This window comes from Siphateles boraxobius, unplaced genomic scaffold, assembly GCF_051911475.1.
Source record: "Siphateles boraxobius isolate OS27281-9 unplaced genomic scaffold, OSU_SipBor_1 19, whole genome shotgun sequence".
NCBI lineage: Eukaryota > Metazoa > Chordata > Actinopteri > Cypriniformes > Leuciscidae > Siphateles > Siphateles boraxobius.
Window position 1 is genome coordinate 5,707,052 of NW_027508799.1, and position 27,353 is coordinate 5,734,404.

The 27,353-nt window shown below is 46.7% G+C and overlaps 5 non-coding genes across 5 annotated transcripts; all 5 read left to right on the forward strand.

Moving 5' to 3' along the window:
* Window positions 1-16,832: 16,832 nt before the first annotated feature.
* Window positions 16,833-16,904, forward strand: trnap-cgg (transfer RNA proline (anticodon CGG)). The gene has a single exon. It is a non-coding gene; the product is annotated as a tRNA-Pro (tRNA).
* A 417-nt stretch (window positions 16,905-17,321) lies between these two features.
* Window positions 17,322-17,393, forward strand: trnaq-uug (transfer RNA glutamine (anticodon UUG)). The gene has a single exon. It is a non-coding gene; the product is annotated as a tRNA-Gln (tRNA).
* A 205-nt stretch (window positions 17,394-17,598) lies between these two features.
* trnaq-cug (transfer RNA glutamine (anticodon CUG)) lies at window positions 17,599-17,670 on the forward strand. The gene has a single exon. It is a non-coding gene; the product is annotated as a tRNA-Gln (tRNA).
* A 5,879-nt stretch (window positions 17,671-23,549) lies between these two features.
* trnap-agg (transfer RNA proline (anticodon AGG)) lies at window positions 23,550-23,620 on the forward strand. The gene has a single exon. It is a non-coding gene; the product is annotated as a tRNA-Pro (tRNA).
* Window positions 23,621-24,352: 732 nt separating this feature from the next.
* On the forward strand, window positions 24,353-24,425 carry trnak-cuu (transfer RNA lysine (anticodon CUU)). Its single transcript has one exon. It is a non-coding gene; the product is annotated as a tRNA-Lys (tRNA).
* The last annotated feature ends 2,928 nt before the right edge of the window (window positions 24,426-27,353 follow it).

A 27,353-nucleotide genomic window follows, 5' to 3' on the forward strand; every position in this document is an offset into this window, starting at 1 on the left:
TGGGGGAGGAGGAGAGGGACAACCCGCTGTCGGCCAACAAACACCTGTTCCTCAGATACACCTCGCAGATCAGGGAGGTAGGCGAGGCTGTGGAGGTGTATCAGAAAAAACAGGCCATGCTGCAGGAGGCCCAGAGGACAGGAGACTCTGGATGTCTGATGGTGGAGTTTGGGGATTTTAAGGGTAGGTCAATGAAGGAGGTGTATGAGGACCCAAGCAAGGAGGCCCAGGCTCTCATCACCTACCTGAAGAAGGCAAAGGCCAGGCCTAACACCAATATGGCCCTTTTCAAAGCATACATGCTGAAGAGGCAGGCTCCAGCCCACGTGCCCAACACCACTGTGCCCACTGCATCTGTCCTCACTGCTGCTGTGCCCACTGCCACTGTGTCTGTTCCTCCTCCACCTACTGCCACTAAGAACAGGCCCCTGCTGGCGACCAATGTGAAGGTCCTGTTGGCGCGGGGGAAGCATTTATCTGCTTCACAGCTGGCACAAAAGTTTTTGTTTCCAGCCAAACCCTGTAAGTGATTTGCAAGCTTTAAAATCATTACAGTATATATTATGCAGTATATATGTCTAACGAAAATACGTGTTCAACAGCTGCAGGACCACGTGTACCTCCTGCGTCTGAGTCCGCAGCCCGGAGACAGCTCTTTACATGTGGTGAGTATCACTTAACGCATACAAGTGTGTTGGTGACATGTGCTTAGTGTTTTATGTTATTTTACAGACTCTGCTGCTACGGATTTTTTTGAAGAGGAAGATGACCTGGAGATGGCAACTGTAGCCTCGCAAGCTGAGGAACAACATCCTCAAGGTATGTAAATCTTAAACAATATTTTACAAACAATTACAAATAAAACAAAACAGTATTTTTTAAATGACATATTATTTTATTTCACAACACAGAGGAATGGCACTTCTCAGTTGTCAATCTACATTCACTCTTTGAGTGAACATCCTCAAAGGAAAAAAGAGAATTTAAAGTTTTATGTAAAAGGTTTTATTTCATTTTTTATCGTAATCACTGACTAAAGCTCATTCTTCTCATCTCACACTTCCCCCACTCCCCTTGGAATAAGTGGCTGTTGTAGTGTTTGGTCTGCTTCGCTTCACACTTGGCTGATCCCATCTTTTTTTCTTCTTGTATTTCTTCTAATGGTGTTTGGATGAAAAACAGGATGATTTTCACTGCTTCCTTCCATCTTTTCATCATCATGTCGTCTCTCTACTAATTATACATGCTTTGCAGTAAACCTTGTAATCGCAGTAGCTGTCCAGCAGAGCTGAGAAAGTCATAGAGTGAAAGTCTAAAACAATAAGATAATTTTGTTGTGTTTTTTTACGCTCCAGCCACTGCAGGCTCGAGAGGCCCTGCTCCTGCCCCGGCTCGTGCTACTGCCCCTGCTCCTGCCCCTTATCCTGCTCCTCCAGCATTGTGGACCCCTGGCCAGGTGTCCCAGTCACCTGCAGAGCTTCCTGTCCACTGGAAAGAGCAACTCCCATCTTTCCAGCAGGACTGGATCAGGAAGACTCTGTTCAGGGCCAACATAAAAACAGGGAAGCCTGAGCTGACGCCACATCCCAACTTCTGGTGGTATCCTCCCCAGCCCCCGACCGTCTTCACCCAGCCCCCTACTTCTCCTGATATCTTCTTCTGCCGCCCTCTGTTCCTCTGGTTGCCGCTGAAGATGTGGTCCATTCCACTTGTCTGTGTCCAGCCAGCCTGCAATAACCACAAGCTGACAGCTGCTGGCCTTTATCGCACTCTGCGCAAGGTCCTGGACATAGACGGGTGGTATGACATGGCCCCAGAGTATCTGGAGTGGAAAGGGTGCAAGAAGAAGTATCCAGCCTGGTCTGAAGACATCCTGGGACAGCTCGACATGGGACACCGCAGAAAATTCCCCGCCATTCTGACATACAGGTAGAACACATTCATATTTAGAGCAATGCACTGTAATTTGTTGTACTGTATAAAATCAAATACGTTGATTTACTGATATTAACATTGAAATAATAAGATGTGGCACTGAACAGAATTATTTGACTGTCTGTAGGTACTCGTGTGACTACCGTGTAGTCATAATGATGCGAGAGAGGACCCGGGGCAACAGTGTCACACAGCTTCACAAAAAGCTGCAGGAGCAACCCACCTCAGCGTGGTCACAGCGGACGCTGGAGTACCTCACTGTCTGTGAGCCCTTCACAGACTCCTCCATCGTTGAGCCTCCACTCTTTTCTGCGCCCCCGCCCCTCCCACCCATCCCCAAACCCAAGTGGCTGTTGTCTGTGTATGCCAGGGACGTCCTCTCGCGGCTACCTGAGGTCAAGGCCAAAATAACCTCAGTCTTTGGCTCTGTCCTCAAGATGGACTCCACCAAAAAGGTATAAAAAGTCAAGTTTGAGTAATAATAATTGTTATTATCTTAAATTTTTCTGACATTTGTTTATTCTACTGTTTTTTTTTTACATAGGTCACCAAAAAACTGGCCGGCGCTGCTGCCAACACTGCTGTTTGGTGCACTAATGTAGGCAATGAGCACGGCCAGGTGTTGGTGTCAGTCCTCACAGCGGCAGAGGGGCATGGATTGTGGCCCATGGCGGTGGGTCTCATGAAGAGGTACAGGGAGGCGGGAGTGGCACCACCCACCATCATGTATGTGGACAGAGACTGCTGCAGCCCACACGCGCAGAGGCCAGCAGCCCACACGCCAGCAGAGGCACATCGCCTGTATTCAGGACCCAGTGGGCTTCCCTCTGTACCAGAAGACAGACACACTGAAGAAGGGTGGTGTGGAGCTCAGCTGCTATCACTGTGCTCGTGGCTCCACCTCCTTGGAGTCTTTCCACCTCCATTTAAATCGCTTCATCCCAGGTAGGTTATAACTTTTATAACCTGCAAAAAATTTTAAACTTTCATAACCTATTCTGCCATACTGACTACATAGATAACTAATATTTGACTTTATTTGACCTGTAGGGACCAGTGCCAGTGATGCGCATTTCCAGGCCTATCTCCTGGAAGGCCTGATGCGCTGGAACCAGGACCGGATGGATGAAGCAGTGAGGGGAAAGACTGACCTGAGGACCTACAGTAGCGTTGAGAGGGAGGCAATGGACAGGCTCAGCCGCAAAGTGCTGAAGATGTCCCTGGATGATCGCTACCAGCCTCCAGGGGCTTACACAGGTGAGAATTATTCATGTTATCTCAAACAAAAGATTTTACATTATACAGGTGTATGAGTGTTTGAGTGTACATTTTTTATATTGTATTTCAAATAATTCAACTATTGTTGGAGTTATTTTTACTTTGTTTAATTTAGGCTTAATTTGACCCTTTATAGCCTTATTTCTTTGTTTCTTTCGCTAGAAATGTGCTTTATGAATTTGCTTTATTTTGCATTTATGCTTATTATCTTCTTGTTTAGTATTTTAATTTTTTCATCTGTTAAACTGCGTCAAGCCTACAAACGATCAAACTTTGAAAAGTTTGATTGTTTTTTTGTTTCAGTTTGTTATGGACCAATAGCCACTACAGCTATAATAATGTGAATGTGCTTTGTATGTGTGTTCTTTTGCAGGGGAGCTGCTGGGTATGGAGTATATGTACAGTCAGTCTGGGAAATCCCTGACTGTTATGGATAACCCAGAAGAGGAGGATTGGCTGGTGGAGCAGATGACTGATGAGGTGGTGCAGGACGAAGGCTTTGTTGAGGAGGAACCTGAGGACCTCACAGTGCCAGTCCTCTATGACCCCATTGAGCCTGTTCCAGTCCACAGCAGCGGCCCCCAGGCCTTCAACCCCTGTCCCTCTGCACCAGGACCATCCTCACTACAGCCACCCACAGGACTTCAGCGCCCTGCCCAGCCTCCTCTGGAGTCTCCTACTCTGCACCCTGCCCAGCCTCCTCTGCAGTCTCCTCCTCTGCGCCCTGCCCAGCCTCCTCTGCAGTCTCCTCCTCTGCGCCCTGCCCAGCCTCCTCTGCAGTCTCCTCCTCTGCGCCCTGCTCAGCCTCCTCTGCAGTCTCCTCCACAGCCTTCTGTCCAGCCAAGTGCTGCCTCTGCTCCTGCAACATCAACTGGGTCCAGTGTTGCAGACCAGGCTCTTGTAAGTAAGCTTCTCATTATTAGTTTCTATTTGCTTTTACACTCTGACATTTAACATGCTGTGTATTGTTATTGTAATACTTTCCTGCAGGCTCCTGTTCTTGGACCCGATGGCGTTGCAGGCTGGGATAAGGTGCAGGATCTGGCTGAGTACCTCTTGTCCCTCCGTCAGGCACTCTACCTGGACGAGCAGCAGGTCACAGAGGTCATCCGTCTGTGGACTGCTCTTCCTGATGGGGACAAGAGGAAGATCCACTATCAGCCCAGACACCAGCCCAAACTGACCCACGGACGCTTCAAGGCTCCGAAAAACACAGGAGTGACACCGGGTGTGGACAGTGTGAAGAGGTGCCTGATTGGTCATCCTGGGGGGCCAGCTCAGTGGCCCAGCACCAGTCACTTAGTTGAGGCCATGTGTATCAAACTGTGTGCACTTCACAAGTCCCCAACTAAGAAGGATGGAGTCCGTCTTCCTCGTTGGACTAAGGTGCTCACGGATTACCACCACCTCAGAGACCTGGTGCTGAACTGCCAAACTCTGATGGAGGCCACGTCACTTCAGCTGTTTATGCTGAATCAGAGGACTCTCACTCAGTGGTAAGCATGGTTTTACATTGACATTTGAAAGAAAGGTATTGCACTTATTTATTATGAATACATTTTTTGATTGCAGGTTTAATCGAAGGGAGAACACCCAGGAAGTGACTGTCCTTACCCAGGGCCTTGCTGCAGAAGACCGCATCGCCGTGGCCAGCTCACAGCTTCCTGCTCCGCGGGAAGAGCTGGATGAGGCTCCCTCCACATCAGGGGCCCGGCACGAGTTTGTCCTTCCTCCTAACAGAGCGGGACAGGCTCCTAAGCTACGGCCGGGCAGACGACCTGCCAGTGCTGCAATTGTGAGGCCAATTACCCCAGCTCCTACTCCTCCCCCAGTTCCTGTGCCACTGCCCCAGTTCATTTTATTGAACACTGCGCCCACGCTGCTGGCAGCTGGTGAAGGTGGCGCTTCAGCTGCTCCTCTCCTGGCTCCAACTCCAGTGTTTCCTGACGTGCGAGAGGCTCCTGCTCCCACTGCCCCGGTGTCTTTGTCCCGCTTCACTCAGAGGAACAGACGACGCAGGGCAGAAGAGGAGGCCAGTGGAGCCCACAAAAGGAAATATGTCCGTGAAGTGGCATATAACAAATGCTCTAAGTGTGGCAAGCCCAAAACCAAGGAGTTCGGCCACAGCCGCTTCGGCAGTGCCACGTTTTTCCCCAGTGTGTCTGGTGGCAAATCTTTAGAGGAGTGGCTGGTAGAACAGCGCCAGCAGAAAAAAACTGGACAGCCACCTCCATAATAAAAATCTTCCAACACAGAAAAAAGATTGTTTGTTAATAACTGTAAATAAATATCTATGTGTAAATACAGTTATGTTCTTTTTTTTTCTATCAATCTTTCTGTAATGTCTTGTATGTTTAATTTATATTAAAGATTGTTCTATTCTATTTCTACATTGTTAGTTGTTTATTGTTGTTCATTAATGTCTTGTAGTTTTAGTAAATAAATACTGTTCACACTCTTATTCATTGTGCTGCTTTTAATTGCCTTGGGACTGGAATGTGCAAACTGTACATGGGCCCACCCACTCTTTCATAGAGTATACATTGTATACAACACATACATTGTGTGTATGTCCATATATTTATGTGTGTGTGTACTTATTTCAATATTTGAGTGTATTCATTTTAATAAAAAAAATTACATTTCGATATTTGTGTGCATTTGTGTGTATAAAACATTTGAAGTGTCCTAAAATAAATCAGATAAATCACATCAATCAATCCCACACACAAAAAACACATATTTGAATAAACATTTGTATTAGTTTTATTAAACCATAAACATGTAATATGCTTTTTTTTTAAATAATGTACACAATTAATATCAATCAATATAATGATATGTCACATTGATAACCAAGTGAAGGCGCATGCGCAGTTGATCACACACTAGTCGCGCATAACACGGGTTCGAGCCCAGCCCGTGGAGTGTGACTTGTTTCACATGTAACTAAAACTCTTCAATAACATACAGGAATATAGCCCGAATATTGTTGCAGGGCAAATTTGTGCGTTTTTTCACGTTTTCTGCGTCCTTTTCGCTTGCGTGCAGGGCGCAAAGATTGGACCCCTTCTTATGCTAAGCGAGCGCTCTACCATTTGAGCTAATTCCCCTCGATGATAGAGAGAAGGTGTCCATCGCTCTCAAAGACAAAGACGAGGCGCGATCCCTAGTACGTGTGCAGGTGCTGCAGCGTGATTTCCAATGACCACAAAAAAAGAGGCCGCATTTCCAGGCCGCGTTTGCTTCGAGGCTGTAAGCTCCGTCTAAGCCTCGTATTAGCTTTGTATTTCTTTCTGTTTTGAACCATCATTTACTACCATTTCTAGTTGTTTATACTAATAAATACAGCTTAGACAACATCTCAGATTAATCTGACATCGCTAGCTTCCGTTATTGTTAGCACAACACGCTAGTAACTCGCTAGCCTGTTAACGCGCCACCCGTGCGTTCAGTTATTTATTTATTTTTCTCTCGTGCGCCCGCGCCTCTGAGTTCATAAAAAGCCCAGGTGAGTAAGAATCAGTCAACAAATACGGTGAGTAATGTCTTGTCCTGTTATTGTCACCTGCACTTCATGTTACATGTTTAGCTTAGCCTTCCCAGTCGGCAATATAGGGTTTATATGTGATAAATGCAAGGAGACAGTCAGGCTGACGGAGAAGATTTCAGAATTAGAAACACGCATCCAAACTTTAATTGAGGATAGTAAGTGTGCTAGAGCTTTAGATACTATTTTGGATGCGCCTAGCATAGTGAAGTCTTCATATGATTCGGTTCTGGCTGAATTATTGCCTGTGCAGCCAGGCAGATGGGTGACAGTGAGGGATCGCTCTAGTCGCGGATCAAAAAACCACTCTTCTGCTCCGCCCACCACAACAAATCCATTTGCCCCACTCAGTGAAACACCCACTGAGAATTCTGTTGATTGTGCCCTGGTAATTGGTGATTCTATTACACGGAACGTGAAAATAGGGACACCAGCCAACAAAGTCACATTTTTGCCGGGAGCCAGAGCGCCTGACATCAAAGCAAATTTAAAAGTGCTGGCTAATGCTAATCGTAAATTCTCTAAGATTGTTATTCACTTCGGCACTAATGATGTTCGACTTCGCCAGTCGGAGATCACCAAAATTAATATTAAAGAGGTGTTTGAACTCGCAAGTACGATGTCAGGCACTGTAATTTGCTCTGGCCCCCTTCCTGTTAGAAGGAGTGATGAGATAGTTAGTAGATTTTCATCACTCAATGGCTGGCTGTCTAAGTGGTGTCCGCAAAATAATATAGAATTCATAGACAATTGGAAAAGTTTTTGGGGCAAACCTGGCCTGTTGAAAAGAGATGGTATTCATCCCTCCTGGGATGGTGCTGCTCTTCTCTCTAGTAATTTGGCTCATAGTCTTAGAGACAAAACATGACAATCTGGGGCTCAGGTCAGGAAGCAGACAAACTGGCTAAACCGACCGTCTGCATGGGGCCTTGCGTCACCAATGTCAGATAAATCCCATCACATAGAGCCTCTTTCACCAAGATATCATCATATAGAGGCTGTGTCTGTTCCCCGAATTTGGAAATCCAAAAAAACTTCCAAACCGATCTAAGGTTAAAAATGTAATTGATATTCAACAAATAAAAAATAGATATAATACAGATGAACAAACGATAAAGCTTGGGTTGCTGAATATCCGATCCCTTACTTCAAAGGCGCTCATAGTTAATGAAATGATCTCAGATTATAACCTAGATGTGCTGTGTATGACAGAAACCTGGCTAAAACCAGACGATTACATTACTTTAAATGAGTCCACCCCCATGATTACTGTTATAAACATGAACCTCGCCTGAAAGGCAAAGGGGGAGGTGTTGCTGTAATTTATAGTAATATTTTTAAAACCACTAAAAAATCTAGTTTTAAATATACTTCTTTCGAAGTGTTGGTGCTTAATCTAAAAATATATAATGTAAACGATAAATCAAGTTTGAGAATTCTGCTGGCAACTGTATACAGGCCACCAGGGCACCATAAAGATTTTATCAAAGAATTTGCTGACTTTCTATCAGAATTAGTATTGACTGCAGATAAAGTCCTAATTGTTGGTGATTTTAATATACATGTAGATAATGAAAAAGATGCATTGGGATTGGCATTTAAAGACATTCTTAACTCTATTGGAGTTAGACAACACGTGTCAGGACCTACTCATTGTCGTAATCATACTCTAGATCTAATATTATCACATGGAATCAATGTTGATGCTGTTGAAATTCTGCAGCAGAGCGACGACCTCTCAGATCATTATCTAGTCTCGTGTAAACTTCATTTAACCAAGGCTGCAAAGCCAACTCCATGTTACAAGTATGTTAGACCTATCACTTCTGCCACTAAAGATTGCTTTATCAATAATCTTCCTAATCAGTTTCATCATCTAAGCATCCCAGATAGCTTAGAAGAACTTGATATTGCAACAGAAACTTTTAACTCTCTCCTTTCCAGCACTTTAGACACAGTTGCTCCGTTGCGCTTAAAGAAGATTAAAGAAAATAGTTCAACGCCGTGGTACAACGAGCACACCCGGGCCCTTAAGAGAGCAGCCAGAAAAATGGAGCGCAACTGGAAGGAATCAAAACTAGAGGTATTTCGGATTTCATGGAAGAAGAGCTCGATTGCTTACAGAGAGGCTTTAAAAGCAGCTAGATCTGCTTATTTTTCAACCCTATTAGAAGAAAATAAACATAATCCTAGGTATTTATTTGAAAAAGTGGCTACACTAACGAAAAAGATAGCTTCAAGCCCAGAAGTTTCCAAGAAACACAGCAGTAATGACTTTATGAACTTCCTCACTTATAAGATTGATAATATTAGGGACAAAATTATAACTATGCAACCGTCTACTACAGCATTGCATCAGGAGTGCATTATAGTCTCCCTGAGGTAAAATTTGATTCATTCATTGCCATAAAAGAGGAAGAATTTTGCAAACTCGTTAATTAATCTAAATCGACAACATGTATGTTAGACCCTTGTGGCGAGGGGGGCGTGGTTCAGCGGAGTCTGTAGCAGGAGAGCGAGGGCGGAGCCGAGCGGTGAGTAAGTGGGTCAAGTTCAAATGACGAACACCTGTTTGTGATTTCAGTAATTGGCGTGAGGAGACCGCATATAAGCGGGCTGTGCTGATAACGGTGGAGAGGGAGAGACTGGAAGCTCGTGCACGCTGACGATCGGGACGAAATGTTCATGAAGCTGTGAACAGTGGAAAGAGTGCTGCCTCGTTGGGGATCTGAGAAGCTGTAGTCAGCGGGAAGAGTATTGCCTTACATTTGAAAATTGAGTGTTTTGTTTTGAGTTAATTTTGAGAGCGCAAGAAAGCGCTGTGCAAAGAGGATCTTTAATAAAGTGCACGAGCTCCACTACTTGCCGACCCCGAGTCTCCTTCCATCACCCACACACGAACCCTGAGCTACATCACACTGGTGCCGAAACCCGGGATGGAAGGAGAGGCCGCCGCTAGAACCGCTCTGTCATCGCCATTTGCGGACATCATCCACGCGCTCGCGGGACTCCACCAACAACACCAGGAGGCTCTGCTGAAGATGGAGGATCAGCAACAGCGCCGTTTCGAGGCACTCCTCCAGACCCAGCATGAGGACCGCGAGCAGTTCCGGAGCTGGCTAGACCGGGAGGCTCGGGCGTCTACTTCGTCGGCCCTGGCCACGGCCCTTCCCCTCCACAAGATGGGTCCCCAGGATGACCCGGAGGCGTTCCTGGACCTCTTTGAGAAGTCGGCCGAGGCCGGGTGCTGGCCGCCCGCGGACTGGCCCATGCGTCTGATCCCGCTGCTCTCGGGCGAAGCGCAGATCGCCGCCCAGCAGCTGCCAGTCCGCAACCTCCTGGTCTATGAAGACCTGAAACGCGCCATTCTTCAGCGGGTCGGCCGGTCCCCGGAGCAGAGTCGTCAGCAGTTCCGCTCCATGGAGTTCGGGGAATCCGGCCGGCCCTTTATCTTTGCGCAACAGCTCCGGGACGCGTGCCGCAGATGGCTGATGGCCGAGGCCCGCGACGTCGATGGAGTCATCGAGGTGGTGGTACTGGAACAGTTCATCGCCCGTCTGCCAAAGAAGACCGCACAGTGGGTCCAGTGCCACCGCCCGACGTCGCTGGACCAGGCCATCCAATTGGCAGAGGACCAGCTGGTGGCGTGCCCAGGGGTCGGCGAGCCCCTACCGACATCTCTCTCTCTCTCTCTCCCTTCTCCCTCTCTCTCTCGCCCTGTCCCTGCTCCCAGGTCCCGAGGTGGCTTTCCACCACGCCCGGCGCCCCGCTGGAGGACCAGCCCTGCAGCTGATCCGGCCCCTGCACCACGTGCGCCGCCCCGGGGAACCCCATCGATGGTTGGCGGTCCGCCAACCCCGGCCCCTGCGGTCTTCTCACGTCAATCACCTGACCCACTTCCCGCCACTGGGATGGCGGGGAGGCCTGGGCCGGCCTGCTGGCGTTGCGGGGACCCTGGGCACTTCGTGGATAGGTGCCCGGTGATGGAGGTCGGAACTCTGGTCAGGGTCCCCGACGCGCCACAGGTTGCCCCCGATCAAGCTGGGTTGTACCAGATACCAGTAAGTGTAAAGGGGGGTACCTATCAAGCTTTGGTGGATTCAGGTTGTAACCAGACCTCCATCCATCAAAGTTTGATTCATCCAGTGGCATTGGATAGGAGCCGCGTGGTTAAGGTGCGGTGTGTGCACGGTGAGGTGGTGGGTTACCCCTTAGTGCCAGTCACTATCCAATTTCGGGGGAAAAAGCATAGTGTAGAGGTGGCAGTTAACCAGCACCTCCAGCACCCGTTGATTTTGGGAACCAATTGGCCGGGGTTTAAAACATTATTGGCTTATTTATGTACGGGTGTTTCTGGGATTAAAAGAAGGCAGGAGAAGAGAGCGGTGATTCAGGTTGGAGAGGCTGTGCCGGGACCCTCGGGGTCTGTCTCAGAGGAACGGAGCGCTTCAGAAAGGGAAATCCTTTTTGAACGCGATGATTTTCCTCTGGAACAGTCCCGAGATGATACGCTTAAAAATGCGTTTGATCAGGTCCGCGTGATCGACGGTCAGCCTGTCCACCCAGACCAACCGCTCTCGTATCCTTATTTTGCCGTGATAAAAGATAAGTTGTATCGGGTGACCCAGGATACCCAGACAAAACAAGATACAACTCAGTTGTTAGTTCCAAAGAGCCGCCGGGAAATGCTTTTTCAGACGGCTCACTGTAATCCGATGGCTGGGCATTTAGGGCAAGCAGCTACACTGAATCGTCTAATGACCCGATTTTTCTGGCCAGGCATTCACGAGAATGTGCGCAGGTGGTGCGCGTCTTGTCGTGAATGTCAGTTGGTGAATCCACCGGCCAACCGAAAAGCACCTTTGTGCCCCCTTCCATTAATAGAGGTCCCCTTTGAGAGAATTGCCATGGACCTCATCGGGCCGTTAGAACGATCCGCACGGGGGCATCGCTTTGCATTAGTTCTGGTGGATTATGCAACGCGATACCCCGAAGCAGTGCCGCTTCGCAACATATCCGCTAAAAGTGTTGCGAGTGCACTGTTTCAATTAATCTCCCGGGTGGGAATCCCGAAAGAGATTCTCACCGATCAGGGCACGGCGTTTATGTCACGCACAATTCGCGAACTGTACGAATTATTGGGTATTAAATCGATTCGTACCAGCGTCTATCACCCACAAACGGACGGCTTGGTAGAACGATTTAATCGCACGTTGAAGTCCATGATTCGTAAGTTCGTACAGGAAGACGCCAAAAATTGGGATAAGTGGTTAGAACCCCTCTTGTTCGCTGTACGCGAGGTCCCCCAAGCCTCCACGGGGTTTTCCCCTTTCGAGCTGCTCTTTGGTCGCCAGCCCCGCGGGGTGCTGGATGTACTTAGGGAAGCTTGGGAGGACGGACCTTCGGATAGCAAAAACGAAATTCAATACGTCCTGGACCTGAGAACAAAACTCCACACGTTGGGGCGGCTCTCTATGGAGAATTTGTTACAGGCCCAGGACAAGCAAAGTCGGCTGTACAACAGGGGGGCTAAACTACGTAAATTTGCACCGGGAGATAAAGTGCTTGTATTGCTTCCCACATCCAGCTCTAAATTACTCGCCAAGTGGCAAGGACCGTTTGTGGTCACACGGCGAGTCGGGGATCTCAACTATGAGGTCCTTCGATCAGATAGGGACGGAGCACATCAGATTTACCACCTCAACCTGTTAAAAAAGTGGAATGAGGCGGAGTCAGCGATGCTGGCGACGGTAGTGAGTGGGGAGGAGGATCTCGGGCCAGAGGCGAATTTAAAGTCTCAATCCTCCGCTCTGGCCATTTGCGGAGATCACCTCTCACCGTCCCAGATCGCTGACATTCGAAACTTACAAACAGAGTTTGCTGATGTGTTCTCGCCCCTCCCTGGTCGAACAAACCTCATACAGCACCATGTTGAGACCGAACCGGGTGTGGTGGTACGCAGCCGGCCATATAGATTGCCTGAGCATAAAAAGAAAGTAGTTCAGGCTGAATTAGAGGCTATGCTGGATATGGGAGTAATAGAAGAATCCAACAGTGACTGGGCGAGCCCGATAGTTTTAGTGCCTAAAACTGACGGCTCAGTGCGGTTCTGTGTGGATTATCGTAAGGTGAATGCTGTATCGAAGTTCGATGCATATCCAATGCCACGGGTGGACGAATTGCTTGATCGGCTCGGCACGGCTCGATTTTACTCGACACTGGATTTAACAAAGGGTTATTGGCAGATCCCCTTGACTCCAATGACTAAAGAAAAAACCGCTTTCACGACGCCGTTTGGATTACACCAATTTGTCACCCTTCCTTTCGGCTTGTTCGGGGCACCTGCCACCTTTCAGCGCCTGATGGATAGAATCCTCCGGCCGCATGCTGCATATGCCGCGGCGTACTTGGATGATATTATCATCTATAGTAATGACTGGCAGCGGCATATGCAGCACTTGCGAGCTATCCTCAGGACGCTGCGAGAGGCGGGGCTCACGGCCAACCCAAAGAAGTGTGCGATTGGGCGCGTGGAAGTCAGGTATCTGGGCTTTCACTTGGGTCATGGGCAGGTGCGTCCCCAAATTGATAAGACGGCAGCAGTTGCGACCTGTCCAAGACCTAAGACCAAAAAGGAGGTTAGACAGTTCCTGGGGCTAGCAGGATATTACAGAAGGTTTGTACCTAATTATTCGGACCTTGCTAGCCCGCTGACTGATCTAACTAAAAAGGAGGCACCAGATACCGTCCAGTGGACGGAGCAGTGTCAGCAGGCTTTCACCCAGATAAAGGCTGCCCTGTGTGGCGGGCCGCTATTACAGGCTCCTAACTTTTCTCTCCCTTTTTTTCTGCAGACTGACGCGTCGGACAGGGGGCTGGGAGCCGTCTTGTCCCAGGAGATGGAGGGTGAGGAACGGCCGGTGCTGTACATCAGTCGTAAGCTCTCAAAGAGAGAGACTATGTACAGCACCATTGAGAAAGAAGCCCTTGCCATCAAATGGGCCGTCCTCACTCTCCGCTATTATCTCCTGGGGCGAGAGTTCACCCTCTGTTCGGACCACGCTCCTCTGCAGTGGCTTCACCGCATGAAAGATACCAACGCGCGGATCACCCGTTGGTATCTAGCTTTACAGCCTTTTAAATTCAAGGTGATCCACAGGCCGGGTGCACAGATGGCTGTGGCCGACTTCCTCTCCCGGGGGGGGGGGGGGGGGGGGCTGCAGGCCGGACGGCTCCCCGGCCTGAGACGGGCGGTGGGGGTATGTGGCGAGGGGGGCGTGGTTCAGCGGAGTCTGTAGCAGGAGAGCGAGGGCGGAGCCGAGCGGTGAGTAAGTGGGTCAAGTTCAAATGACGAACACCTGTTTGTGATTTCAGTAATTGGCGTGAGGAGACCGCATATAAGCGGGCTGTGCTGATAACGGTGGAGAGGGAGAGACTGGAAGCTCGTGCACGCTGACGATCGGGACGAAATGTTCATGAAGCTGTGAACAGTGGAAAGAGTGCTGCCTCGTTGGGGATCTGAGAAGCTGTAGTCAGCGGGAAGAGTATTGCCTTACATTTGAAAATTGAGTGTTTTGTTTTGAGTTAATTTTGAGAGCGCAAGAAAGCGCTGTGCAAAGAGGATCTTTAATAAAGTGCACGAGCTCCACTACTTGTCGACCCCGAGTCTCCTTCCATCACCCACACACGAACCCTGAGCTACATCACAACCCTATACCGACTAAACTACTGAAAGAGATGCTTCCAGAAGTCATAGATCCTCTTCTTAACATCATTAATTCGTCTTTGTCTCTAGGATACGTACCAAAAACCTTTAAGCTGGCTATGATTAAACCACTTGTTAAAAAAACGCAACTTGATCCAACAGAATTAGTCAATTACAGGCCGATCTCAAATCTACCTTTTCTGTCAAAGATACTAGTAAAAGCAGTATCCTCACAACTGTGTTCCTTTCTGGAAGGAAATGATATCTGCGAGGATTTCCAGTTAGGATTTAGACCGCACCATAGCACTGAGACAGCTATCATTAGATTCACAAATGATTTGCTCTTATCATCCGATCGTGGTTGTATCTCTCTATTAGTGTTACTTGATCTTAGTGCTGCATTTGACACCATTGACCACAACATTCTCTTAAATATACTAGAAAACTATGTTGGCATTAGTGGAATTGCACTAGCATGGTTTAAATCATATTTAACTGACCGCTATCAGTTTGTAGCAGTAAATGAAGAGATGTCTTATCGATCACAAGTTCAGTATGGTGTACCACAAGGCTCAGTTATCGGGCCGCTGCTTTTCACTCTGTACATGCTACCTTTAGGAGATATCATTAGGAAACATGGAATTAGCTTTCACTGTTATGCTGATGATACTCAGCTCTATATTTCTTCCAAACCTAACGAAAGTCACCAATTCACAAAATTATCGGAATGCATAGTTGATATAAAAAATTGGATGACTAGTAATTTCCTACTACTAAATTCTGAAAAAACAGAAATTTTAATTATTGGACAAAAAACTTCCACACGTAATAACCTAGAATACCGTCTAACACTTGATGGCTGCTCTGTTAAGTCTTCGTCGTCAGTTAGGAACCTGGCTGTGCTCTTTGATACCAATCTTTCATTTGAAAGTCACGTGTCTAGTATCTGTAAAACCGAAATTTTCCATCTTAAAAATATATCTAAATTACGTCATATGCTCTCATTGACAAATGCAGAACAACTAGTTCATGCGTTCATGACATCAAGGCTAGATTATTGTAATGCTCTACTGGGTGGTTGCCCTGCACGCTTAATAAACAAACTACAGCTAGTTCAAAACGCAGCCGCTAGAGTTCTTACCAGAACCAGGAAGTACGACCATATTAGCCCGGTTCTGTCAACACTGCATTGGCTCCCTATTAAACATCGTATAAATTTTAAAATATTGCTGATTACTTACAAAGCACTAAATGGTTTAGCTCCCCAGTACTTGAGCGAGCTCTTAACGCATTATAGTCCTTCACGTCTATTCCGATCTCAAAGTTCTGGCCGGTTGATAATACCTAGAATATCTAAATCGACTGCTGGCGGTAGATCCTTTTCCTATTTAGCACCAAAACTTTGGAACAATCTTCCTAACATTGTCCGGGAAGCAGACACAGTCTGTCAGTTCAAAGCTAGACTAAAAACACATCTCTTTGACCTAGCATTCACATAACACTCTATAGACTTCTATAATTCAATATTAGGCTGCTTAGATTAGGTCAGCCGGAACTGGGAACACTTCCATTAAATAATGATGTACTCGTTACATCATAAGAAGAATGGCATCTACGCTAATTTTAGTGTCTTTCTTTATCCCGAGGTTTTCCCGCAACCTGCCGGATCCAGGCCGTTTCCAGATCTGACGAAGGACTTTCGCCTGGACCCGATGACAATGCAGTGCTGAAGTGCCAACTAGCCTCTCCCTATGGAGGATCCCTATACCACTCTACAGATAAAGCGTTGTGGAATTTTTTGGTTCGCGTACCTACCCGAAGTGATAAGATAAAATAAAATTCTGCATCAAAATTTATAGACAAGACAAGTAGTTTGTTTAGGCATGGTTTGTAAGAATTACAAACCTTCGCACATATATTCAAACGAACATAACTATAGAATCAATTCTTAATGCGCATGTGAACGCCATCAGCGTCTATCACAGGTTCACGTTTAAAGTCTGTTTAGAGAGAACGGTGTCATCTTAGCGGCCACTAATTTAATAACAAATGATCATTTAGACGGAAGTGAATCAATCAAAACTAACTTTAGCTGGAAAAAACATTTTTCAAGAACCACTATAAAACCAAACCAAACTCTGTTACCTTAAATTATATGTTTATCTCTGTAAAGCTGCTTTGAAACAATCTACATTGTTAAAAGCGCTATATAAATGAGGATGACTTGACTTGACTTGACTTCCTCTGTGCTGGCAACTTTGCACTGGCTACCTTTTAATTGTAGATTTAATCAAAAAATTGCACTTTAAGCCATGCAAGCTGAAATGTTTGCGGCCTGGCATCAGCAGGGAGGACATATGTTTCGGCTCGTTGGTCTAGGGGTATGATTCTCGCTTCGGGTGCGAGAGGTCCCGGGTTCAAATCCCGGACGAGCCCATTATTAGGCTTTGCTTTTAATCTCTTCAGCCTGATTAGTGCAAACAGGATATTTCTGAGACATTGGGGATAAAATGTGCCAGAGAGAGGCGGTTAGTTCAGTTGGTTAGAGCGTGGTGCTAATAATGCCAAGGTCGCTGGTTCGAAACCCATACGGGCCACTCATTTTCTCTCTGGGACCTTCGCTCTGCTCTTCTCGAAAATGACGGGCGGTCTGCCAGACATCTGTGCTGGCTAAACCGCACAAGTTTCTGGCAGAAATAGCTCAGTTGGGAGAGTGTTAGACTGAAGATCTAAAGGTCCCTGGTTCAATCCCGGTTTTCGGCAGAGGAACCAGGTCTGCCTCTTTTAGTCTACATGATTCCACCTAGCCTCATCGCTATCTGCCTTTCAGACAGCCAGCTAACAGTATGTGTTGGTTCCATGGTGTAATGGTTAGCACTCTGGGCTTTGAATCCAGCGATCCGAGTTCAAATCTCGGTGGAACCTTTTTAGGTTATTTGCGGAAGGGAGGGAAAAAACAGAGGTGATGCGCAACTGCTGACGTGGCGGTGAAATTGGCACTCTCAAACCGATTCGGAATTGGGGAAACATGGGCTTAAAAAGCATAGGCTTCATTTGCTCCTTGCAATCGTGCTTCTGGACTCAATGACTTAAATCTCTGCTGCTCATGGGAAAAGTTGACACACGCCGTGGTTCCATGGTGTAATGGTTAGCACTCTGGGCTCTGAATCCAGCGATCAGAGTTCAAATCTCGGTGGGACCTGCTTTTGCCAGGAATGTGTGCAGTACCTCGTTCGAAAAAACTTTTTGGCAGCACTGAGCCGCAAGAGCTTATCTAGGGAGTGCCCCTTGAAGGGGGCGTAAAAAGGATGGACAGCACTGGAGAATGCAGGCATCGATCCCGCTAACTCTCGCTTGCGCCTACTGCTTCCTACCGATTGAGCCAAAGTAAGCCCAAAGTAAGCCCACGTGAGCCAATTGTGTTTCTCTGCTGTGGCTTACATTTGACCAATCGCGTTCTCTCCTGTGGCTTACTTTTGACCAATCGTGTTTCTCTCCTGTGGCTTACTTTTGACCAATCGCCTTTCTCTCCTGTGGCTTACTTTTGACCAATCGCGTTTCTCTCCTGGCTCTACTCCTGTGGCTTACTTTTGACCAATCGGCGACCGCTATTATTATCGTCATCTTTGCAATCTTTGCAACAGGTAAGTCTATTCTTCACTACTGTATAATCGATCATTATTTATTCATAAACAGTGTTTGTTTTTAGACAATTAAACATGCCAATAAAGCTAGCTAGCGTGTAATAGCACACGTTTTCTTCTGTACATGTGAACCTGCAACTTTACCATGATATACAGTCAGAGCCGAGAAAGTCATGCAGTGAAAGTCTAAAACAATAAGATAATTTTGTTGTGTTTTTTTACGTTCCAGCCACTGCAGGCTCGAGAGGCCCTGCTCCTGCCCCGGCTCGTGCTACTGCCCCTGCCCCTGTTCCTGCTCCTCCAGCATTGTGGACCCCTGGCCAGGTGTCCCAGTCGCCTGCAGAGCTTCCTGTCCACTGGAAAGAGCAACTCCCATCTTTCCAGCAGGACTGGATCAGGAAGACTCTGTTCAGGGCCAACATAAAAACAGGGAAGCCTGAGCTGACGCCACATCCCAACTTTTGGTGGTATCCTCCCCAGCCCCCGACCGTCTTCACCCAGCCCCCTACTTTTCCTGATATCTTCTTCTGCCGCCCTCTGTTCCTCTTGATGCCGCTGAAGATGTGGTCCATTCCACTTGTCTGTGTCCAGCCAGCCTGCAATAACCACAAGCTTACAGCTGCTGGCCTTTATCGCACTGTGCGCAAGGTCCTGGACATAGACGGGTGGTATGACATGGCCACAGAGTATCTGGAGTGGAAAGGGTGCAAGAAGAAGTATCCAGCCTGGTCTGAAGACATCCTGGGACAGCTCGACATGGGACAACGCAGAAAATTCCCCGCCATTCTGACATACAGGTAAAATACATTCATATTTAGAGCAATGCACTGTAATTTGTTGTACTGTATAAAATCAAATACATTGATTTACTGATATTAACATTGAAATAATAAGATGTGGCACTGAACAGAATTATTTGACTGTCTGTAGGTACTCGTGTGACTACCGTGTAGTCATAATGATGTGGGAGAGGACCCGGGGCAACAGTGTCACACAGCTTCACAAAAAGCTGCAGGAGCAACACACCTCAGCGTGGTCACAGCGGACGCTGGAGTACCTCACTGTCTGTGAGCCCTTCACAGACTCCTCCATCGTTGAGCCTCCACTCTTTTCTGCGCCCCCGCCCCTCCCACCCATCCCCAAACCCAAGTGGCTGTTGTCTGTGTATGCCAGGGACGTCCTCTCGCGGCTACCTGAGGTCAAGGCCAAAATAACCTCAGTCTTTGGCTCTGTCCTCAAGATGGACTCCACCAAAAAGGTATAACAAGTCAAGTTTGAGTAATAATAATTGTTATTATCTTAAATTTTTCTGACATTTGTTTATTCTACTGTATTTTTTTTTTACATAGGTCACCAAAAAACTGGCCGGCGCTGCTGCCAACACTGCTGGTTGGTGCACTAATGTAGGCAATGAGCACAGCCAGGTGTTGGTGTCAGTCCTCACAGCGGCAGAGGGGCATGGATTGTGGCCCATGGCGGTGGGTCTCATGAAGAGGTACAGGGAGGCGGGAGTGGCACCACCCGCCGTCATGTATGTGGACAGAGACTGCTGCAGCCCACACGCGCACAGACAGTCGCAGGTCAGAGCCATGTTCATAGAGTGGGATGAGCTCCAAGTGCGCCTAGACATTTGGCACTTCATGCGGCGCTTTGCAGCAGGTGTCATCACGGAGGCTCATCAGCTCTACGGCACCTTCATGGCTCTGCTTTCCAGGAGCATCTTTGAGCTGGATCCAGATGATGTCGCTGCTCTACGGTTGGCCAAACAGGGGGAGTTACAGTCCAGAGGAGTTGGTCCAGTCTCAGAGAAGGCTCTGGATAAGCTGATCACCAGGAAGGAGTTGGCACTGCACTGTCGCAAGCGGACCAGAGGAGTGGAGGAGACCACCTTGAGGATCAAGGCGCTCATTGATGAGATGGACAATGAGAAGGGGAGGGACACTCTGGGTGTACCACTGCTGGACCACGAGCGAATCCAACAGGTCTGGATAGACCAGCAGAGGCACATCGCCTGTATTCAGGACCCAAAGGGGCTTCCCTCTGTACCAGAAGACAGACACACTGAAGAAGGGTGGTGTGGAGCTCAGCTGCTATCGCTGTGCTCGTGGCTCCACCTCCTTGGAGTCTTTCCACCTCCATTTAAATCGCTTCATCCCAGTTAGGTTATAACTTTTATAACCTGCAAAAACTTTAAACTTTTATAACCTATTCTGCCATACTGAATACATAGATAACTAATATTTGACTTTATTTGACCTGTAGGGACCAGTGCCAGTGATGCGCATTTCCAGGCCTATCTCCTGGAAGGCCTGATGCGCTGGAACCAGGACCGGATGGATGAAGCAGTGAGGGGAAAGACTGACCTGAGGACCTACAGTAGCGTTGAGAGGGAGGCAATGTACCGGCTCAGCCGCAAAGTGCTGAAGATGTCCCTGGATGATCGCTACCAGCCTCCAGGGGCTTACACAGGTGAGAATTATTCATGTTATCTCAAACAAAAGATTATAAATTATACAGGTGTTTGAGTGTACATTTTTTATATTGTATTTCATATAATTCAACTATTGTTGGAGTTATTTGTACTTTGTTTAATTTAGGCTTAATTTGACCCTTTATAGCCTTATTTCTTTGCTTTCTTTTGCTAAAGTGAATTTGCTTTATTTTGCATTTATGCTTATTATCTTCTTGTTTAGTATTTTAATTTTTTCATCTGTTAAACTGCGTCAAGCCTACAAACGATCAAACTTTGAAAAGTTTGATTGTTTTTTTTGTTTCAGTTTGTTATGGACAAATAGCCACTACAGCTATAATAATGTGAATGTGCTTTGTATGTGTGTTCTTTTGCAGGGGAGATGCTGGGTATGGAGTATCTGTAGAGTCAGTCTGGGAAATCCCTGACTGTTATGGATAACCCAGAAGAGGAGGATCGGCTGGTGGAGTAGATGACTGATGAGGTGGTGCAGGACGAAGGCTTTGTTGAGGAGGAACCTGAGGACATCACAGTGACAGTCCTCTATGACCCCATTGAGCCTGTCCCAGTCCACAGCAGCAGCGGCCCCCAGGTCTTCAACCCCTGTCCCTCTGCACCAGGACCATCCTCACTACAGCCACCCACAGGACTGCAGCGCCCTGCCCAGCCTCCTCTGCAGTCTCCTCCTCTGCGCCCTGCCCAGCCTCCTCTGCAGTCTCCTCCTCTGCGCCCTGCTCAGCCTCCTCTGCAGTCTCCTCCACAGCCTTCTGTCCAGCCAAGTGCTGCCTCTGCTCCTGCAACATCAACTGGGTCCAGTGTTGCAGACCAGGCTCCTGTAAGTAAGCTTCTCATTATTAGGTTCTATTTGCTTTTACACTCAGACATTTAACATGCTGTGTATTGTTATTGTAATACTTTCCTGCAGGCTCCTGTTCTTGGACCCGATTGCGTTGCAGGCTGGGATAAGGTGCAGGATCTGGCTAAGTTCCTGGTGTCCCTCCGTCAGGCACTCTACCTGGACGAGCAGCAGGTCACAGAGGTCATCCGTCTGTGGACTGCTCTTCCTAATGGGGACAAGAGGAAGATCCACTATCAGCCCAGACACCAGCCCAAACTGACCCACGGACGCTTCAAGGCTCCGAAAAACACAGGAGTGACACCGGGTGTGGACAGTGTGAAGAGGTGCCTGATTGGTCATCCTGGGGGGCCAGCTCAGTGGCCCAGCACCAGTCGCTTAGTTGAGGCCATGTGTATCAAACTGTGTGCACTTCACAAGTCCCCAACTAAGAAGGATGGAGTCCGTCTTCCTCGTTGGACTAAGGTGCTCACGGATTACCACCACATCCGAGATCTGGTGCTGAACTGCCAAACTCTGATGGAGGCCACGTCACTTCAGCTGTTTATGCTGAATCAGAGGACCCTCACTCAGTGGTAAGCATGGTTTTACATTGACATTTGAAAGAAAGGGATAGCAGTTATTTATTATGAATAAATTTTTTGATTGCAGGTTTAATCGAAGGGAGAACACCCAGGAAGGTACTGTCCTTACCCAGGGCCTTGCTGCAGAAGACCGCATCGCTGTGGCCAGCTCACAGCTTCCTGCTCCGCGGGAAGAGCTGGATGAGGCTCCCTCCACAACAGGGGCCCGGCACGGGTTTGTCCTTCCTCCTAACAGAGCGGGACAGGCTCCTAAGCTACGGCCGGGCAGACGACCTGCCAGTGCTGCAATTGTGAGGCCAATTACCCCAGCAGCTCCTACTCCTCCCCCAGTTCCTGTGCCACTGCCCCAGTTCATTTTATTGAACACTGCGCCCACGCTGCTGGCAGCTGGTGCAGGTGGCGCTTCAGCTGCTCCTCTCCTGGCTCCAACTCCAGTGTTTCCTGACGTGCGAGAGGCTCCTGCTCCCACTGCCCCGGTGTCTGTGTCCCGCTTCACTCAGAGGAACAGACGACGCAGGGCAGAAGAGGAGGCCAGTGGAGCCCACAAAAGGAAATATGTCCCTGAAGTGGCATATAACAAATGCTCTAAGTGTGGCAAGCCCAAAACCAAGGAGTTCGGCCACAGCCGCTTCGGCAGTGCCACGTTTTGCCCGGGTGTCTCTGGTGGCAAATCTTTAGAGGAGTGGCTGGTAGAACAGCGCCAGCAGAAAAAAACCTGGACAGCCACCTCCATGATAAAAATCTTCCAACGCAGAAAAAAGATTGTTTGTAAATACCTGTAAATAAATATCTATGTGTAAATACAGTTATGTTCTTTTTTTTCTCTCAATCTTTCTGTAATGTCTTGTTTGTTTAATTTATATTACATAATGTTCTATCCTATTTCTACATTGTTAGTTGTTTATTGTTGTTCATTAATGTCTTGTAGTTTTAGTAAATAAATACTGTTCACACTCTTATTCATTGTGCTGCTTTTAATTGCCTTGGGACTGGAATGTGCAAACTGTACATGGGCCCACCCACTCTTTCATAGAGTATATATTGTATACAACACATATATTGTGTGTATGTCCATATATTTATGTGTGTGTGTACTTATTTCAATATTTGTGTGTATTCATTTTAATTAAAAAAATTACATTTCGATATTTGTGTGCATTTGTGTGTATAAAACATTTGAAGTGTCCTAAAATAAATCAGATAAATCACATCAATCAATCCCACAAACAAAAAACACATATTTGAATAAACATTTGTATTAGTTTTATTAAACCATAAACATGTAATATGCTTTTTTTAAAGTAATATACACAATTAATATCAATCAATATAATGATATGTCACATTGATAACCATGTGAAGGCGAATGCGCAGTTGATCACACACTAGTCGCGCAGAACAGGGGTTCGAGCCCAGCCTGCGGAGTGTGACTTGTTTCACATGTAACTAAAACTCTTCCATAACGTACAGGAATGTAGCAAGCGGAAATGTTTGCCGCCCGACAGCAGCAGGGAGGCTGTATGTTTCGGTTCGTTGGTCTAGGGGTATGATTCTCGCTTAGGGTGCGAGAGGTCCGGGTTCAAATCCCGGACGAGCCCATTATTAGGCTTTGCTTTTAATCTCTTCAGCCTGATTAGGGCAACCAGGATATTTCTGAGAAATTGGGGATACAATGTGACAGAGAGAGGCCGGTTAGCTCAGTTGGTTAGAGCGTGGTGCTAATAATGCCAAGGTCAATGTTTGCTGTGGCGCGTGGATGGAATGCTCATGTTTTGTTCCGGGTGGTGGAGGCCTGTGTTCCAGAGAGGTCCTGCTCAAAACTCTTTTAAAACACCATCGAGCATCCGTAATAACTTACGACATCGATCAAACGTGGATTTTGTTCTCATAAGGAGGGCACCGATAACTTGTAACCATCAGTCTCTCAGGCATGAGGTCAATCGATTCGGCATAGGCCTATATGTACTAGCGTTTTTGCTTCCGTTTGGAGGTTGTGTCCCTCCAACTCTTTGTTGTATGGCTAACTTTTGCCTTTGGATATTTTGAGAACTTTGTCTTCGGTAACCGCTCTCTCACTCGACAGACCGAAACGGAACTTTAACTCCGGGTTGTGCATATTATTGGCCTGCTCTACTGGGTCAATTTGTATCCCCCAACAACAGATATGGCTCAAACAAACAAAGTACAATCTAAGCCTACCTCTAGGCTTAACCCTGACTTTACCCGCAAGAGGCTATGCCAAGCCTGTGCGAAATGTGAGGCTCCCTTTCACGGGTGCAATTTAGGCACGGATAAAGAGCGCCACCAGCCCGAAGCAGTCCACCCCAATTGCCTGGCTAGCTCAGTCGGTAGAGCATGAGACTCTTAATCTCAGGGTCGTGAGTTAGAGCCCCACGTTGGGCGCATCTATTAGCCCTCTTTCTTCCCAACGGGGTCTCGGTTTCCAGCGTGGAAAGCGAGTCCGCCATTGCCGGAAAAGTCCAGGTCTGCTATTTTTTATAAGCTAACCCATGGACAGGCTAGCCGTAGGTCTCTGTGGCGCTACCTGGATCAGGATCGTCTGTCTCTGCCGCTCTATCCTCGTCCAATCGCGTCGCTCGCTTTCCAATGTGAGATTGGACAAGTGCCAATCGCATCGCTCGCTGTCCATTGTGAGATTGGACGAGAGCCAATCGCTTCGCGGCATGAGAATGGACACAGCCACTCACCGCGCTTACATCCATTGTGAGATTGGATGACGAAACGCGCTCTTCAGAAACCCCTATAACTCCGTTATTACCGAGCAAAGTAAGTTTTAAATGTTTGTTTTTCTTCTTCTGTTGACTATATTATTAATTGTTCATGTATTAGTTACATTTTCATCCCTCACACAAAGTCGTTTTGTCGAGTGTTTTCTTTTAGCAATCACTAAGTTGCTAACCTAACGTTCTGAGGAGAATTATGAATAAAACCATCATTAAATTCATGTTAAATGACTTTATTTTGTGAGATGTAATTAGGAACCGGTGTTCTGTATGCTAGATCTGTCTGTCGCGATGTTTACGTGGTTTTACTATAGTAAAAGTGATTGTCTTCATAAACGGTGATCACGTGATCACAAGTTGCCTATAATCTTACATATTAAACACCATTTAGTCAGTTTTAAGTTCGGTTTGAATGAAAAAAAGCTTATAGTTGTAGATAACGTCATCACTTATATTAACCATGGTTTTACTATGGTAAAATAAGTGTTTCTGTTTATAAACTATGGCCACGTCGTCACGAGTTGCCTCTAATCTTGCATATTAAACACCATTTAGCCAGCTTGAAGTTCGGTTTTAATAAATAAAACCTCTTATAGTTGTAGATAAAGTTATCACTTATAATAACCATGTTTTTACTATTGTATATGTGTTTCTGTTCATAAACTGTGGTCACATTATCACCAGTTGCCTATAATCTTAAATATTAAACACCATTTGAAAATTGGTTTGAATAAATAAAACCTCTTATAGTTGTAGATAAAGTCATCACTTATAATAACCATGGTTTTACTATAGTATAAGTGTTTCTGTTTATAAACTGTGGTCACTTTATCACCAGTTGCCTATAATCTTAAATAATAAACACCATTTAGTCAGCTTGAAGTTTGGCTTGAATAAATAAAGCAATGTAATAAGTAGTAGAAATAGTCATCCCTTAAGAAAATTAACCATGGTTTTACTATAGTATGTTTATTTAGCTGATTACCATTTATATAACCACAGTTTTTACTATGAATATAATGGTTAGACTGTGGTTAGTGTAGCAAAACCATGGTTCGTTTGTGTTAAACTATATGAACCATGTTTTATTTGTTGTAAAATCATTTTCCGGAAGGGGTGCCATCATTTAGTTAGCTTGAAGTTTTGTTTGAATTCTTTTTTTATATAGTTGTATCATTATAATTTAGTGGGGGAAAAAGTCAGTGTAGTCCAGTACTTGCAAAAATGCATTTGTTTACTTTTATTTCCCTGTTATGTTTAGATGAGCACAAAGCCAAAGAGCCACAAGGCCATGGGAGATGGCGAGTGGATGATGAGGTTGAGGGCTTTTGCCAGCTCTGGGGTTTGGCCTTCTGGAGGAGGAAATAGACCAGCCCCAAGGCAGCGGAAGTGGTATGACCTCTATCAGAAGGTAAAGCAAAGTTATCTGTATCTCATTATATAGTATGTAGTATGCAGGTCACCTGAAAATGAATGGTGCAGAAAATATCAGTAAATAATGCTTCTTGTCTTTTCAGATTGAGACATGCCCCATGCAGGTCCACGGACAGACCACCCTCTTTGGAGGGTCCATGGTCTGCAACTGTGGATTCCACACCACTAAGGTGATGCATTTGAAAATGACATTTAATGTTGCATTACATATATGTTAAAATACTGTTATGCTGTTTCACTACATCTTATGCCCTTCTGGTGTTGTTTACGCAGCCTGCCGCTGCCACTCAGTCTTCTGCTGCACCTCCCCAGTCTGAGGCTCCTGGCACAGCTGCTCCCCAGTCTGAGGCTCCTGGCACAGCTGCTCCCCAGTCTGAGGCTTCAGACACTGCTCCTACCCCACGGACATTCCTGAGGCCCCCTCCAAGTTTGTCAATGGTGAATATTAAATCTGTAATTAATGTTTACTTAGATTCATTTTGTATTTGTTTGATATGATCTACGGCCCACCAACATCAAAATAATTCTAGCATACTCCTGCAGACTGATCAGTCAGGCCATTCACATTTTTGCACGCACGCACGCACGCACACACACACACACACACACACACACACACACACACACACACACACACACACACACACACACACACACACACATTTTTGTTTGACTATATTAGTCAGGACATTGCATAGACTTCTATTGCCTTTATGTCAGGTTAATTTATATTTTCTATCACCAAACCGACCCTTACCCCTAGACCTACCCATCACACATAAGTAAACACTCGATTTGAATAAAAATGTTTTTGTTGAAATGTATAGTGTGGTTGTCATACAATTAACTTTGTTTCTCTTTTTAGTTCACTAAGTCACGGTTTGGTGAGTCCCAGATGTCGTCACTTAAGCCAAATTTAGTTGGTCGGAGGAACCTCAGCCCCTCTCCTCCACCCTCTTCAAGGACCCCCAGCCCTTCTTCCAGCCCCTCTCCTCCTCCATCCTCCGTGAGGACCACCACCCCTTCTCCATCCTTTATGAGGGCCCCATCTATGGCCTCTGTGAGGACCACCACCCCTTCTCCATCCTTTATGAGGGCCCCATCTATGGCCTCTGTGAGGACCACCACCCCTTCACCATCCTCTGTGAGGAGC